The following is an 11,303-nucleotide window of genomic DNA, read 5'->3' as shown; positions in this document are numbered from 1 at the left end:
AAAAAACCAAAAACACTAGCTTATACCTGCAGAATCTCTTCCTGTATTAAACTGTATTTGATTGTACATCTGAAGGCTATTTCTCTTATCTGCTCATATATCTATTTTTTAGGATACTAGAGTAACATCCTGCAAACGAGGAAGTATATGGATCAAGGGACTATGTATCATAATTGCTGTGAGTTTTTGCAAAAACCATAGCCAAGGAGAAAACAGAATAATTTTTTGATGATTTATTATCTACTCAACTCAAGCAGTAAGGGCGGTCTGTATTTCAGACTAATGGAATAAACCTGGATCACACATTTTAAAAGAAACTTGGGATTCTCATAGAGTTGTTATAAGACATCACTTTTTACTCAACAAAAGATTAGACTACTACTTGTTAATTAGACGGTTGTGTACAATCCAATAATCAAGTCCTACTGATTAGGCAAAATTGATTTCACAGCTCATGTTAATAAATAATCAGTTAAAATATCCACAAATATGACAAGTTTTAAAAATCAATTGACATTTACACAATAAAACTCATGATGACACTCTAGATAAGAACAAGTAAGATAAAAAGAAGTTACAATAAAATTAGAATAAATTTTATATTTTTGTATCATTCACAAAGCTCTAGCTTCTCTAGAAATTCATCAAGAAAATGAAATGGAAAATTAGTCCAAAAAATAAGGAGATGTGCAAGATAAGGAAGAATGCTAGACAATTACAAATAATGATTGCTGTTGTTGTTGTTATCCATTGAGTCACTTGTGACTCATAACGACCCTATGTACAAGAGTCCTAAACCATGCTCTGTTCTGTGCCAATCTCACTGTCTCTGACACACCCACCCCAATTACTTCAGTCACTGAATCAATCCACCTCGTAGAGGGTCTTCCCTTCCTTTGCTGTCCCTCCACCCTCACAAGCATAATGTCCCTCTCTAAGGACTGGTCCCTCCTTGCAACATGTCCAAAGTATGTCAGACGAAGCTTCAGAATCCTTGCCTCCAAGGAGCAGCCTGCTTTAACCCTCTCTAGGATGAACCTGTTCATTTTCTTGGCAGTCCATGATACCACAACTCCAGCACCACAACTCAAAGGCATCAATTCTCCTTCTATTCACCTTAGTCATTGTCCAGCTCTTTGATACATAGCAAGTGATTGCAAAGACCATAGCCTGTATCAGGCACAGCTTAATCTCCAGAGTGACACCATTACTTTCAGTACCCTCTAGAGGTCGCTAACAGCAGACTTTCCCATTACAATATGTCTTTTAATTTCCTGGCTGCTTGTGCCTAGAGTGTTGACTGTGGAGCCAAGCAAACTAAAGCTGTGAACAATCTCAATTTCTTCACCATCCATCCTGATGCTGCCAATTGGCCCAGTGGATAGAACCTTTGTTTTCTTGATATTGAGCCTTAATCCATATTGAAGGCTGCAATCCTTAACCCTTTGCAGTAAGTGCTTCAGGTTCTCCTCAGTTTCAGCCAGCAGGGTTGTGTCATCTGCATAACACAGATTGTTGATAGATCTTCCACCAGTCCTGATTCCACATGTCTCCTAATAGAGCCCAGCCTCCTGGATAATCTGTTCTGCATATAGGTTAACAAGGTATGGAGATAGGACACATCTCTGGAGTACACCCTTCCCAGTTTTTAACCATGCTGTCTTTCTTTGCTCTGTTCTGACGACTGCCTCTTGTTCCAAATTTTTAGGTTTCACATTAGCAAGAATATAATGATTACAATATTAAAATTGTTATTTGATGCAAATGAAGTAAAAAATTGCAATTATAATCAAATAATAATATGAGGAGGAAATGTCAGTGAAATTTTTTCCAAATATGAGAATCATATTTAACTACATGAAAGTGTGATTATAATACAGCAAAATAACCCAAGTCAGAATGAAATAATTATCTTTATCATCTTCAGTAATATTGCTGAAATAGCTTCTAAGCTGTAAAATAAGATTATTTTAGAAAGGGAAAACAATGTTGCCTAAATCCAAGAGGATTAAATATAAAAATAATCACACTTTGATATTTTTTTTATTTTTAAAACATAACTATTAAAAAGATAAAAGCCCTGTGATATCCAAGCTCTATGAAAAGAAAGTAGTGTACAAAGAAACTTAAAATAAAGGTGGAATCAAACTTTTATTATCACTTCATGCTGAGAAATATAAAACACAGTTGTAGTAGATCTATGAGTGGAGTTAGTTTCTGTGCCTAGAAATTTTCCATGAAACATTTTTTCAAATACAAAAATTAACTAAATTTAAGCAAAATATAACCTTCTTGAAAACAATAATGAAGTAAACTTTTAAGTTATTCACAATAATAAAATAGTAATAGAGATATTACAGAGTGGAAGATTTGCAGAAGTTTATAAATTAAAGTTAGACTGTAAACTCAAAAACGTATTGGAATTAGTCACATATATTTAATGTTTTAAGTCCAAAGTTAGAAGGTAGCTCTAAATGTCCTTCTATTCTCTCTCAATTTCATATAAATGCCTCTATTACTAGGTGCCATCAAGTCAAATTTGACTCATAGAAACACTATAAATAACAGAACCCTGTTTTATCCTGTGCCATTCTTGTCATCTCTGACACATTTCAGCCCATTTTAGCAGACACTGTATTAGTCCATCTCATTGAGAGTTTTCTTCTTTTTTGCTGACCTTCAAAGCTTTATCACCCTTGCCTCCAAGGAACATTCTGTCTACACTTTCTACAAAACAAACTTTTTTGTTTTTTAAGCAGTCCATGGGATAGTCAGTACTCTTCTCCAACACTATAACTCAATGGCCACAATTATTCTTCTGTCATCCTTATTCGTTGTACAGATTTCAGATGCATAATAAGTAATCAAAAGATCATGGCCTGAATCAAGCACACTTTAGTCTTGAAACTGACATAATCACTCCTCAGTAACTTGTAGAGGCCCCTAACAGGAAACTTCCCCAGGAAATGAAAAGATTAATTGCATTGGGAAATTCTACCGTCAGGGACCTCTCCAGAGTACTGAAGTGCAGGGACATCAGTCTGGAGATTATTATGGGCCTGATCCAGGCCATAGTCTTTGGATTACTTGCTATGCATCAGAGAGGTAGACAATTACTAGGGAGGATAAAAGGAAAGCTGATGCCTTTGAGTTGTGGAGCTGGAGAAGTGTATTGAATACATCATGGACTGACTACTAGGAGAACAAATAGATTCATTCTAGGAGGGTGAAACCAGTCTGCTCCTTGTAGACAAGGATTCTGAAGCTTTGTCTGGCATGCTACTAAAAGGATTCAGCCCTTGGAAAGGGAAATCATGTTTGGGAGGGTGGAGTGATTGCAAAAGAGAGAAAGACACTTGATGAGATGGATTGATTCAGTCCTTGGTGCGGTGGGAGTAGATGTGCCAGAAATAATAAGATTGGCACAGGATTCAATGTTATTGTATATAGGGTTGCTATGAGTTGCAAGTGACTTGACAGCATCTAACAACAAAAACAAATATATATTATTGTTGTTGTTCATTGTCTTCACATCAAGCACAACTCATAGCAACTCTATGAGCAAAAGGCTGGAAGTCCGTCTATAATTATTATATATATTTTATATACAATATATAACATTTTTGTTGTTATTTATTTGTTGTTAGGGACCATCAAGCCAAGTATGAATCATAGTGACAATATGAACAAAAGATCTGAACCATATTCTGTCCTATGGCATCTTCACACTGTCTGACATACAAGAGCTGATTGTGCCATTCATAATGGCAAAACACTTGTTTGAGAGTCTTCTTCTCCGTTGCTGACATCCACCATTCCAAACATCATGTCTCATGTCCTTCTCTAAGAAATTTCCCCTCCTGGAAACATGCCTGTTGTTGTTGTTGTTATGTGCTGCCAAGTCATTGGCAACTCATAATGACCCTATGCACAACAGCCCTAAACCCTGCTCTGTCCTGTGCCAACCGCACTGCCTCTGACACACCTCATTAGTCTGGTCTCCGATACACACTCCAGCTGCACCCTCTCCAAGACTTATATGTTTGTTCTCTTGATTGTCCATGGGATGTTCAGTGTTCTTCTCCAACACCACAGCTCGAACATATAAATTATTTTTCTGTCATCCATATTCATCATTCATCTCTCAGATGCATAACAAGTGATTGAAAATACCATTACCTGAATCAGATGCACCTTAGTCCTCAAATTTACATCATTATTCCCAATAATTTAGGGAGGTCTCTAACTGCAGATTTTCCCATGACATTGTGTCTTCTTATTTCCTGACTACCAAGAGAGTTGACTGTGGATTCAAACAAGATGAAGCTTTTGACAATTTCAATCTCTTCTCCATCCATCATGATGTTGCCTATAGGTCTAGTGATAAGATTCTTTATCTTCTTAACATTGAGATGAAATCCATACCGAAGGTTGTATTCCTTGATTTTTTTCAGTAAGTTCTTCAAGTCCTCCCCACTTTCAGGAAGCAAGACGGTGTCATCTACATAAAACAGGTTATTGATAAATCTCCCTCCAATCTTGATGCTACACTCATCTTTATATAGTCTAGCTTCTCTGATAATTTGCTCAGCATACAATTTGAGCCTGTTTTTCATTGTTTGTTCAAACATTCTTCTAGGTCGTATAGCCCTGGTGTGTCCACTTGCCATACAGTGATAACTTGTGGTTGCTGTGAAGCTGAACACTGTGACACTGATGTTTCATATGTGTTAATGGTTGTCCTTGGCGGACAGTGTTTGGTGGAGCTCCCCAATTAAAACAACCTTGGAAGCAAGAGTAGCATTCACTTCCATAATAGCTTGTCTCCGGAAACCCTATGAACCTGGAGAAAGGATGAAAGTCACACATGTGTTGAGGATTTTTGTTCATAGGGTCACTATGAGTTGCCTATGACTCGACGGTACTTAACAACAACAACAACATACAGTTTGAGCAGACTGTGGCTCAGATCATCAATTACTCATATGCAAGTTCAAAATGAGGCCAAAGAAAATTAAAATACATCCACAAGAACCAACATATGATCTTGAATCAATTCCATCTGAATTTCAAGATAATCTTAGGAATAGATTTGAGGCATTGAACATTAATGATCAAAGACCACATGAGTTGTGGGATAATATCCATGAAGAAAGCAAAATGTCATTACAAAAACAGAGGAGAAAGAGGGGAAAAAAACCCAAAATGGATGTCAAAAGAGACTCTAAAAATTGCACTGTCATATTAAGAAGCCAAAATTAAAAGAAAACATGCCTAAGTAAAACAGCTGAACAAAATATAGTTCAAGAGGACAAAATATTAGAATGGAATGCACAGAGATGTTGAATTGAAGAATAAAAGAGAACTCACTGTGCATTTCTCAAGCTGAGAGAACTGAAAAACAAACTTAAGACTCATGTTGAAATATTGAAAGATGCTATGGACAGTGTATTGAATGATTCAGAAAGCATCAAAAGAAAAGTGAGGGAATACACAGAATCACTGTACCAGAGAAACTGATTGACACTGAAAAATTTCAGAAAATATTATATATACACATACACACATATACATATACATATACATATACACACACATAAAGAAAGAGAGAGAACTAGATATGTCTATCTGTGTTTCATTGACTATGCAAAGGCATTTGACTGCGTGGATTGCAGCAAAATGTGGTCAACATTGAGAGGAATGGATATCACAGAACATCAGATTGTGCACATGTGAAACCAATAACTTGGACCAGGAAGGAGGAATAAGAACAAAATCAGAAAAGGAGTATATCAGGGTTGCATCCCATCTCCATATCTTTTCAACTTATATGCAAAACAGATCATTCAGGAGCTGGACTTTATGAGGAGGAATGTGACATTAGGATTGGAGGAAGACTCATCAATCACCTGTGTTATATAGATGACAGAGCCTTGCTTACTGAACCTGAAGAGGACCTGAAATGTTTGCCTCAGAAGGTCAATGACTGCAGTCTTCAATATAGATTAAAGCTCAACATTAAGAAAGCAATGATTCTTGCTCCTGAGACAGTTGGCAGTATCATGAGCTTGCCTGGGTCCACAATCAACATTCTTGGTATTGGCAGTTTGGAAATTAAAAAAAAACAAAACAAAAAAACCTCAAAAAACAAAACAACCTATTTGCATTGCAAATACTTGTTTTCAGGGGCCTCTCCACGATGCTAAAGAAGAATGATGTCATTCTAGAGACTAAGATGTGCCTGACCCAGGCCATAGTCTTCTCAATTACTTGCTATACATCAGACAACTGAACAATGATTAGGGATGAAAGAAGAGTCTGATGTGGAAGAGTATTGAATATATTATGGACTTTCAAGAGAACAAACAGATCTGTCTGACCTAGAGAGGTTGAAGCCAGGTTACTCCTTGGAGGCAAAGATTTTGAAGTTTTGTCTCATACTGTGGGTATGTGACCAGGAAGGATCAGCTCTTGAAAAAGAACATCATGCTTCTAAAATTGGAGGTATAGGGCAGGAAAGAGAGACCCTGTTGATATGGATTGACACAATAAATGGGGTAATGGGAATAGACATGTCTCAGACAATGAAATTGGCTCAGGATAGAGCATGTATCAGAGCTATTGTGCATTGGCTCCCTATGACTTGCAGTTGACTTGGTGACACATAATAAAGATATATAAATATAACTATATATCTGTAACACATATATCTATAACTATATATCTAACTATATGTAACTGTATTTATAACTGTATAACTGTATATATAATTTTATAACTAACTATATAACTATATAACTAACTATATAACTAACTATATAACTAACTATATAACTATATATGTATAGTTGTCGATTGTCATTGAATCGAGTAACCCTATTAACAAAAGACCTGAAGCCTTTAGTAACAACTATCCCTCTCTCTGTTGTTGCTGTTGGGTGCTGTCGAGTCAGGTATGACTCACAGGGACCCTACACACAGCCAACTTGAACTTTGCCCGATCCTGTACCATCATTATTATTCCTTAAAATTTTATTTTATACTTATTCAATAGAGTCCATTGCTAAACATCACTGTGTAGTGCTATTCTTACTCAAGGGAAAGTGTGCTTGTATAAATATCTCTGTCTCTATATCTCTATCTCTATCTCTATAGCTATATCATCTATATATCTATCTATCATCTATATCATTTATTTCTCTATCTATCTACCTATCTCATCTATCATCTATCTATCTATCATCTATCTATCTATCTATCTATCTATCTATCTATCTCATCTATCTCCTAGTTGCAAGAAGCTGCTCTACAATCTCAAAGGGTCAAAGTTTGAGGCCACCAGCTGTTCCACGAGAGAAGAATGGGCAATTTCCTCTTGTGCTAGTAACTGCCTCTGAAAACCCACTGGATGATCAGCTATCAGCTATGAGTCAATTCTGACTCTATGATACACAACAACATATATAAATACACACACACACACACATACACACACAGACAGGGGGTAATTAAACCCTCCTCCCTATGTGTGTTGTCATTGTGTACCATAGAATTGGAACTGATCCACAGCTGACCATCTGGAGGTTTTTTCTTGGTGAAAAAATAGCTCTAGTTGACCATGTCACTTAGTTTATTCAACATTCTTGTACACATTTAAACTTCTATCTGAAATGTAAAATTATTCCATTTATTTATTATGCTGTGATAAATAGCAAATTGCACAAAATCAAAGGCTACATGCTTCAGAAATAAAAAATCTATGGCCATGCCCTCCTTAAACCTTAAGAAAACTATAGAAGGTCACTATGATTTGAAAGTGATTTGACGACTGTTAGTTTGAGTTTTTTTGAGTTATGATTAATGACAATTGACACTACAAGCTTTTATGTTTACAACCACTCTGCACATGATACAGCATGTTGTTGTTGTTGTTATGTGTCATCGAGTCATTTGCGACTCATAGCGACCATATGTACAACTTCCCTAAACTCTGCTCTGTCCTGTGCCAATCGCACCATCTCCGATACACCCATCCCCATTACCCCAGTAACTGAATCAATCCACCTGATAGGGGGCCATCCTCTTCTGCGCTGTGCCTCCATCCTACCAAGCATGATGTCACTCAAATAAAAAAAAAGACCCATACTAATAACATTATTGTCTACTTGGTTCACATGCCAATCTTACTCATTGCCCTACCAGCACTTCTTCAGACATAAAGAGCAAGCTAAAGCCATTTCTTTTATACTTTTCAATTGGTTTGCTTACAAAGTTTATATACATCGTGTTTCATACTACATTCAGATTTTGTTTCATAAAAATTCTTATTAATCACTATTGGACCTTCCCTATCATCCTATCTTTTTGCCCGGATGTTTTCCATTTCCATCCCCTGCTCCTTCTACGCACAAAACTGTGAATCCCTGTGGTTTCACACCTACTAATCCTAAGTCTTTTCCTTCTTGGGTTCACATATGTGTGCATGGTGTTGTGTGTGTGTGTGTTTAATTTTAATGAAAGTTGAGAGACTTAGGATTTCCAGTTATTTATTGTTGCACTTTTCTCCCTCCCCCCAGTGCATTATTCTCCTTGAAAAAAAAAGGAAAAACTGTTATTGTTATGCAATCCCCCCTCCCTCCCAATGCCACTCGACTATGCAACCTTTCTTCTGGACTTCTGTAATTACAAGAATACCCATTCATATATTTCATATGTGTTTTATAAGTTATTCTTCTATTTTTACAATAACGGTCTTATGCAGTATTTGTTCTTATGAGACTGTTAGTTCATGCAGCATAATGCTCTCCAGCATCTCCTAAGTTATGTTGTATTTTTCAAAATCGTTGCACCTGAGTGCTGCATAGTATTCCATTTTGTGAATGTACTAAATTTCCTCAATCCATTTACTTGTGGTTTGACATTTGGGCTATTTCCAATAGACCTTCAGAGAAAGGTCTCATAACTTAAGTTTACAGATTACTCCTGGACTTCCAGAAGAAAAACACATAACTCAAAGGGGCAAAAGACTTTTCATAGAAGGCTTTCCGGTGGCTAACAGACACATGAAGAAATGCTCAAAATCACTGGCACTAAGGGAGATGCAAATAAAAACCACTGTGAGATACTATCTCACCCTAGTAGCAGTGAAAAAGTTTAGTAGGGCATTAACGATAAACATTTAAGGTGATATGGGAACTCTCATATATTATTGTTGGGATTGTAAAATGATACAATCACTGTGGAGGACAGTTTGAAGTTTCCTCAAAAAGATGAACATAAAAAAAATAAAGAAGTTCATTGTAAAAAAATACTATATTATTTTGTAGGGACTAGAAATCATTACGCTGAGTAAATTTATCCGTTTCATAAAGATAAATATTGCATAAGGCACTTTTGTGAAAATAGGCTAACTGAACAAAATGTATAAATGTTCAAAAGGAAAAGAAGAGAAGGGGGAAGCAATAGGGAAAGCGGGTAAAACACTAGGCTAGCAGAGGTTAGCTGGTGCATCAGGAGTGAACAAATAAGAAAGGTTCAGTAAGGGCTTGAAAAGAAAGGTTGATAATAGGAATAGAACATTAACAATTAACAATATAAAAATGTAATGTACATAAATGATTGACTGAATCACAAAGTACATATAGAAGGGGAAAAAAAAACACTGAACATAGAAACCCTATATGACCCAACTACTAGAAATATACTCCAAGGAAATTAAAACAGACACAAAAGGAGATTTGTACATCAATGTTCATAGCAGCATTACTCACCAGGTCATTTCTGTTTCAGAATGAGCCTCCATCAACTTTTCCTGGAGAGGAGACTGCTCCTTTCATCTCCTGCAAGCACCTCCAGCCACAGACCTTTGGGTTAGTAGTCACATACAGTGCATGCTACACCACCAACGTTGTCTCCTTTCACTGTATTGTTGTTAGATACAGAGGAGTTGAGTTTTACTCAACTCTATGAACAACACATCTAAATTTTGTCCTATCTTTCACCACCTCACATCTATATCTTCCAATACAGCAGATGGAATTTGCTTCACTTGCTCTCCTCTGCTAATGAAAGATGTTAGAAATCTTTTCATAAAGTTATAGCTCATTTTAATACACATAAAAAGTACTTGCCCAAATATTAAGTTCCATCTTTAAATTGGGTTTTGTTTTGAAAATGAATTTTTATTGTTTTATTGTGTACTTATTTCTGATAGTATTATTTTGATATTTTTAAATTCATCAAAACATGTATTTTGTGATATTTGGCATTGTTGAGAAATATATGCAAATGCACAGAAATAGAGTATGTACAGTAACCCAGGACCAACAATATTAAAGGAAAATATCAAAACTGTACTGAAGGCATTGAGGAGAAAAGAATTCCAAGAACTGATTGACTGTCAACTAAGGTATTTCAGCAAACACACACACAGCCCTTGATGTGTTAACTTTTCTATGCCCCAAAATTAGAAAGACAACTATTTTGCTAAGTGGCAAGAAGATATACATATTGATACTCATTAAAATTTAAAAAAGGTTATCTAACAGAATGTGGAGATTTTAAAATAATACACAAGTAGTACCTAGCTGAAGATTAATAAAAATGACGAAAGCAGTAAATTAACAGGATAGTGTAAAACAATTCAAGTAGATTTCAGAAAAGTCCTTGCAACAAGGGATATTACTTAGATCTTGGCTGAAAGCAGATATTACCAGAAGAATGTTTATTTGCATTTCACTGAATATGAAAAAACATTCAACTGTGTCAAACATGGTAAGTTATACTTAGTAATGAGAAAAATAGACATTTCAGAACACTTAATTGTGCACATGTAGAACCAGTGTGTGACCAACGAAGCAGTCTATTGACTAGAACATGTTAATACTGCATGATTTACAATCAGAGAAGATGTGTATCATCAGGGTTTTATCTATTCAATTTATGTATTGAGCAAATAACCTGAGAAGCCGGACTACAGAAAGAATATGACATCAGGATTTGAGAAAGATTCATTAATCTTGCTTGCAAAAAATAAATGAGACTTCAAATATTTACTTAACAAGATAAAAAACTACAACCTTCAATATGAATTACCCGTCAATATAAAAAAAAAAACCCAAAAAATCTTCACAATTGTATCAAGAAACAACATCATGACAGATGGAGGAAAGTTTGAAACATTAATTATTTTCTTTTGCTTGAATCCACAATTAAGAAACAGGAAAACCTCCAGTATTATAACTGGAGGTTTGGACTCATTTTTCAGCTCATTTATATTGAGAAATGTTCTCCATATTCCTCCC

The sequence above is a fragment of the Elephantulus edwardii genome, unplaced genomic scaffold (genome assembly GCF_000299155.1).
Source record: "Elephantulus edwardii isolate Elephantulus edwardi_28Jun2011 unplaced genomic scaffold, EleEdw1.0 scaffold00327, whole genome shotgun sequence".
Classification (NCBI taxonomy): Eukaryota; Metazoa; Chordata; class Mammalia; order Macroscelidea; family Macroscelididae; genus Elephantulus; species Elephantulus edwardii.
The sequence above is the reverse complement of the archived record's forward strand: the minus strand, read 5'-3'. Positions refer to the sequence as shown.